Raw genomic sequence first — 7,267 nt, forward strand, 5'->3', positions numbered from 1 at the left:
TTTCCTGTATTTGGAGTGTGAGTCACCACTGAACTGTCACAAGGATCTGTCACAAATGAAGATATCATACACTTGCCTCAGAGGTCACAAATAATGTGATCTAGTGGTACAAGTATACCAGTGGTACATTTCTCATGACACATCATGAGAAATTGTGTGTCATGAGAAATGTTGGTAATGACATTTGCTTTCCATGTTCCAAAATAAAAACAGGATTTTTATACACATAAATGTTTCATGGGGTGGCGCAGTTGGTACCACTGTTGCCTTGCAGCAAGAAGGTCCTGGGTTCGATTGCCGGCCCGGGGTCTTTCTGCATGGAATTTGCATGTTCTCCCTGTGCATGCGTGGGTTCTCTCCGGGTACTCCGGCTTCCTCCCACAATCCAAAAACATGACTGTCAGGTTAATTATTCTCTCTACGGTCAGTAAAGTACAGTTTGAAAATATGCCAGAGTAAAATCTTTTTCAGAGCTTTTTTATGACTGTCTTCAAAGTCAGAAGTTTACTCTCATCAGGATTTCTACACCTTTGAAGAATTTGGAAATGTCCAGGTGACAATTTCATGATGTACAGTAAACTTCTAACAAGTCAATTCACAACATTCAAGTTAAATGGAGGCCCACCGTTAACACATTTCTCCCTTGAGTAAAATTTTGGGATGGTTGCAAGAAATCAGCCAAAATTTCAGAAATAGAAGTGTGTATCTCAACAAGTTTGGTTCATTATTTGGAATAATCTGCAAATGTCAGAGGGTTCATTCATTTGTTTGAACAATTATACATAAGTATAAACACCAATGGGATGCCCATTAATTATAATATTTGGAAAGGAGATGGGTTTTATCCCAGAGAAAACTGAATTTTAGGATGAAATGTGTGTATCAGTCCCAGAACAAAAGCTAAAGGCCCTGAGAAGACGGCGGCTGAAGAAAATAACAATCCTTTCATTGTCATTATCCAGAAAGAAACTGTACTAGTATGGGCCGAAATGCCATTCGGAGGTGAAGAAGGTATTACTCCAAAAAGATTAGTTTTGCAGAGGGACACAGGTGTTTTGTAGACATCTCCTGTCTTCTGATGAAATAAAAATCTATATGTTCTGCCATAGTGGCATCTTGTCATATTGAAAAAACTTACATAACAATCCATATGGTTGATTTTTTTTTTGGCTGGAGGAACTGGTGCTCCTGACTAACCACATGGCATCATGAGGATAAAAATTTGGAAATACTGAAGCAATATCTGAAGACATCAGCCAGGAGGTTAGTGTCTGGTCACAAGTGGGACTTCCAGATGAACAGTTGCTTTTATAATTTAGGTTGAAGTTTTTAAGATAATAAAATAAATTGTCTAATCAGTGCCTGAGATGAATGATTTCATATCTATTTTCCACAAAATAATATTGGCTTGGTAATTGCAGCATTGCCCCCTTTCCACAAGGGGGCAATGCTGTCTTGAGCATAAGTCATTTTATTCTGACTACTGCAAGTGCAATAGTTTGCACATCCTTAGGACTTTTGTGAGGTAACCATAGCATAACGTTATAAAATCTTGGTTTTCTATTTGCAGAAAATACCTTTCTCTTATTGGGAAAGGAGATCATAAGCAGTGAACTGGATTCCAAACCAGTATATTTCTATTGTTTGCTCATGGTGTCAGTCCCACTTAATAAGTCTGGATGAGTCTAAGCTAAAGACTTAAATCCAACCCAGAACACTTGTGAGTCAGAGTGTACAATAGTGTAACTCTGACATTCTGGTCAGTACCTTCACTTTGTTTGCTCTCTTTCACCCTTTCTTTCCCACTCCCTCCCTAGACAGGATGTTTGTGTCTCAGCGGAGCAGCAGCAGACAGCGAACCATAGGAAAGCTGATGATCAGATAGGGTGGTTGTGAAGCACCCAGCTTTCCCAGCGATGTGAAAGATTAACTAGGATTTAGGACTTCCATTTGGATTGTCCCCCTACACTGAGAGACTGAAAGGACAGCAAAACAAGACGAGGCCATTAGGCCACAGTGACCCAAACAGTGAGTCCCCCTCCCCATCCCCTGTCATGTCGAACTGCCATTTTCAACCTAACATCCTATATAAACAAGGCTCTAATTGTGAGAAAGAAATTGACTCAGAAAGGGAACGACGTTGTCCATGCAGAAGGAAATGACCAAAGTGACCCACTTCTCATCTGAAACAGACACTGGCCAACATGTTTGAGTAATGATTCATCAATTGTCAGTAAGGCGTTATCAAGGCTGATGCCATTATTACTTGCCAAGATATTCAGGCAACAAGAATTATTATGCTAGCAGGTGATATCATGAGACTCAAGAGGATTGTGTTTCCGTGTATTGTAATGCTTTTCATGTGGACTCATGGAAGTTAGCGTTAGAGGCCTGGTTGGGCAGAGGCCTGTGCAGCACAGGATCTGCTTAATGTCAAAGAAACCTGAAACGGTAAGAAGACTTACGCCTAGAAGAGGAGAAATAAAGAAATCAGCATGGGCATAGTTTAAATGAACAAGTTATTGTTAGATTTATTGTGCCTTGTAAATTAATTTTCTAACATTACAATCAAAATATACATTTTTATGTTTTCTTATGGTAGATGGAAGAAAAATGCTATATGCTTAACTTATTTTCATAGATAAGAATCTGAAAAGTATGACAAGCATTTCAAAGTTTTATGGCGTATCCTATTTTCCGTATTATATGTCACATGTTGTTTTCAAAGTTTTGCTGGCCCTGTACGACTTTTCTTTCCTCTTTGTCACACATTTATCCACTGTTACATTATGTTTTAATTCATACTGATGAACATGAGCCATGGAGTAAATATTACCGTTGCAGTTGAGAGGAAAGCTAATGGTGGGCAGAAAGGAATATGGCCAAAGTTTGTGGAGCTAAACCTCACATGGTACTTAAAGAGCTAACAAGAAGGAGAGGCTTGTGAATGGTACAGTTGTGTCTCAGTGTCCTAGAAGTTGCTAAGGAGATTAATATAAATTACTTTTCAGGCAGACCTTCTTGGTGTACTTCATGCTACATAACCTCCTCTGCATCCCTCTGGATTTACCCTGCATGCTCCTCAACTCAGAAACTGTCAGCAAACTTCCAAGTCAAAGTAACCAAGTTTCCATAAGTTTGTTGAAAATCAGGTAACTTAACACAGTGGATCATATCATTTTTCCATAGAGGTTGAATTTGGGTTAATAATTGTCCCACAGACAGTTTGTGCCACCTGAACTGTGGATTTCTGCTCCTCCAGAGTAAACTTTGGTATCTTGACTACTTTTCTGACTAATGCTCTCCTGGCATCAGTCTAAGTGGAAGGCTGTGTATTAGTATCATTATACCATTCTCTTACTGCTTTCGGGTAAAAGATTCAGCAGTATTTCATGATAAGTAAAAAGTGGATGATTTTGTTTTATAACCTAACCGTTTTATAGCCTAACCTTGACAGAAAACTTTTATCTTTATACTGAGAATATAACACACACATTTTGGCTCCAGGCACAAATTAGAGTACTTTTGAAGGCAATTCGTAGGACTGGATTTTATTTCAGAAGATTTAACTACGGGAGATGAATACAAAAACACCCAAAGTTAAAAAACAACAACTGAGAACCATAAACCCTTTTCCATCCACTTGGTAAAGTGGACGGAATTGCTTTGCGTGTCAGAATGTGTAATTCTATTACAGGAAATCACAAAAAAACACATCAGTTGTTTTTGCCAGGTCATTGTTGTAAATAACAATTTGTTCTCAATAACTTACCTTGTTAAGTAAAGGTTAAATAAATAAAATAAAATAAACATTTTTGCAAGGGACTGTGAAAAAGTGCCAACAGCTCACCTTTTATTATTTCTTATTTCACAATAACTCAAAGTAAATTGAAAACCCTTTGAGTGAAAAGACACGTTCACTCCAAACTTCATGCATGCCTTCCTTTCTCTTATCGTGAAATATTTCTGAACAAGACGTTTTTATAGAAACTGTGGAGGGCAGTTCCTGTGAGACGCAACACACTCTAATAAAAACACAGGAGTGGAAAGATGTGTGCAGCTCTGCCCTGTCCTGTTTTAGACTCCCTCCACCCTCCAAGCCCTCCATATCACTCCCTGTTCTCTGTAAATTCCCCGGCCAAGCCGCTGGTTTCCTCAACCAATACCATTTTTGGGCTTAATTTGCTTCAAAAGTAGCCGACAAGTGGAAATGGCATTAAAACATATTCAGCTGACTCAGAGTAAATATGCTACGATGTCCAACGGATCAAAGAAGGTAAAAGAAGAATCTTAAAAGTGTGTCCGATCCCCCTCGCACAGCCAATTTTCTGTTGGATTTCCTTGCAGTGATGTTTTTTTTTTCAAACCCTATACAAGAGTCTGAGTGTGAATTAAGCCTGTAAGTGGTATAATTAAGAAAGTAACTGACTCTAAGACACATGGGCCTTTCACACCGAAGACTCACAGGTGAGTGTACACACATGTGCCATAGATGGAGCAGACAAACAGCCTTCTGTTCACATCCAGAGTTAACCTGCAATCATAACTAACCCCATTTCACCACCATACAGTCATAAAGGGCTGGATACTGTGTTACAAATATAAAGTTCACAGGGTCTCAGTCCTTTAAACTATCAAAATTTAAATCATGAAGTACAAGTTCTTTGCACAGTACTGGAAGAATAATTTAACAAGTTGTGTTCCCAAAAATCAGCTTTTTTACAAGGAGGTAATTTAGTTGATTTTCCTTGAACCCAGTTTGTGTTTTATTCCCAACAGAAATGTTCACACTCGTAATGCTCCAAATCAGCTTGTAATATCTGCAAGTGCCTTTGTGGAGACGGTCTCATGGCAGTTGGCAGTTAGTCCACCGAGAGGCCATGTCTTTATCTTTTGGTCCTCATCCACAAAAAACAATTCAGCAGGGTGAGGGCTGCAAGGCAGGAGAATGAATTCCAGCAGGCACAATAGTCTGGAAAATACACCCTTCACAATGTTTTTCTTCACTCCATCTCCTTTGCTTGTTTTTCTGATAGAGTTGTCAGGCTGATAACTAGGATCAAACTGTTCTTCAAGGATTAAATATGTAACATAGACTCAAACATAAATCCACAAGATGAGAGTCTTTTCTCCCTCGTCATTTATAACATTTCAGTTGGTATAAATATCATTTCGAGAAGCTGGATTATGCTTAAGAAGCTTGAGAATTATGGCTTGAAAAAGTGATGGTTGTATCTGATATTTATATTCACTTTCCTGTATCCATGGTTTGATTGTTTTGTTAAAGACTCAAGGGAAAATGGCTGGACGTCCAAGGCGAGGGCACTTTTTGTAAGCGGTCATGTGTGTGTGTGTGCAAATGTCAGGTTTACTTTAGCTCTTTCAGAGATGCTGGAGTGATACTAGGCTTGTGGTGGACCAGTGCAAACACAAAGCTGTTGGAAACAATGATCTCACAAAGCAGGCAATTCTTTGTTTACCACAGAGTTTTCCCCAAACCTGGAGGAACCTGGACTGAAGAGGCCATTGCTGGCACCCCCACTAGTGGCCTGTTTAATTTATTTTCACACCACATTCCCTCTGTTTAACCTTTGACAAGGTCTTCCACCTCCTATCCTTCCCCTTGTTCCTCTCACACTCCATCAATAAACAAACCATAAACCTCACAGCAACTCTTTCTCATCAATGTCAGGATCTGTGTTTTCTGTGTTCATTTAGAGTTTTTTGTGTCCTTGAGTCTCTTCGTTGTCCTGTCCTCCCCTTGATTGTTCCCAGGTGTGTCTCGTTCTGTGATTACCCTCCCGTGTATTTAACTCCACCTGTGTTCCTTGTTCCTCGTCGGGTCCTCGTCTATGTCAACGTCAATGTTTAGTCTCTTCGTGTTCAGTGTGTGTACTCCTGCTCGTTGTTTGGACTAAGTTATTTTCATATTAAACATCATAATTCATCATACCTGGGTCCGCTGCATCTGCCTCACCACTCTCACCACCCGCACTTCATGACAGAAGGACCCGACCAGACCGAAAGGTGAGGCTGCTATTATGGACCCAGCTGGAGTGCGGAGGCGGAGATCCGGCAGGGAGGACAGGGCGCTGGCTGACGCTCTCGCCGAGCTGCAGCGGGAGCTTTTCCGAGGGACAAGACTGGTGTTGGCGCCCCCCGGATTCGGCCCGCGTCGGTTCCTCCGTCCGGGTAGTCAGCGACGTGAGCCGCCGGTGGAGCCGGCCCCTCGTCGCTTTCCGGAAACACCACCTCCGCTGCCTGCCCGGAGACAGCGACGTGAGCCGCCGGTGGAGCCGGCCCCTCGTCGCTTTCCGGAAACACCACCTCCGCTGCCTGCCCGGAGACAGCGACGTGAGCCGCCGGTGGAGCCGGCCCCTCGTCGCTTTCCGGAAACACCTCCTCCGCTGTCTGCCCGGAGACAGCGACGTGAGCCGCCGGCAGACCCGGCCCCTCGTCGCTTTCCGGAGCCGCCACCTCCACGGTCAGCCCGGAGACAGCGACGTGAGCCGCCGGCAGACCCGGCCCCTCGTCGCTTTCCGGAGCCGCCACCTCCACGGTCAGCCCGGAGACAGCGACGTGAGCCGCCGGTGGACCCGGCCCCTCGTCGCCTTCCGGAGCTGTCACCCCCGCGGCCGGTTCCAAGGCTTCGCTGCGGCTCGCCCCCGCGGCCGGTTCCAAGGCTTCGCTGCGGCTCGCCCCCGCGGCCGGTTCCAAGGCTTCGCTGCGGCTCGCCCCCGCGGCCGGTTCCAAGGCTTCGCTGCGGCTCGCCCCCGCGGCCGGTTCCAAGGCTTCGCTGCGGCTCGCCTCCGCGGCCGGTTCCAAGGCTTCGCTGCGGCTCGCCTCCGCGGCCGGTTCCAAGGCTTCGCTGCGGCTCGCCTCCGCGGCCGGTTCCAAGGCTTCGCTGCGGCTCGCCTCCGCGGCCGGTTCCAAGGCTTCGCTCCGGCGCACCCGAGGCCGAGTCAGCCGGCGTTCCAGCCGGCGCACCCGAGGCCGAGTCAGCCGGCGTTCCAGCCGGCGTTCCTTCCGAGACTCCCAGTGTTCCTTCCGAGACTCTCAGTGTTCCTTCCGAGACCCAGACCCCCAGCGCTCCGACTCAGACTCCCTGTGTTCCTCCAGAGACTCCCTGTGTTCCTACCGAGACCCAGACCCTCTACGTTCCTTCCGAGACCCCGACTCCCGAGACCCTCTACGTTCCTTCCGAGACCCCGACTCCCGAGACCCTCTGCGTTCCTCCTGAGACCCTGACCTCCAGCGTTCCTCCTGA

The sequence above is a fragment of the Xiphophorus hellerii genome, chromosome 9 (genome assembly GCF_003331165.1).
Source record: "Xiphophorus hellerii strain 12219 chromosome 9, Xiphophorus_hellerii-4.1, whole genome shotgun sequence".
Taxonomy (NCBI): Eukaryota; Metazoa; Chordata; class Actinopteri; order Cyprinodontiformes; family Poeciliidae; genus Xiphophorus; species Xiphophorus hellerii.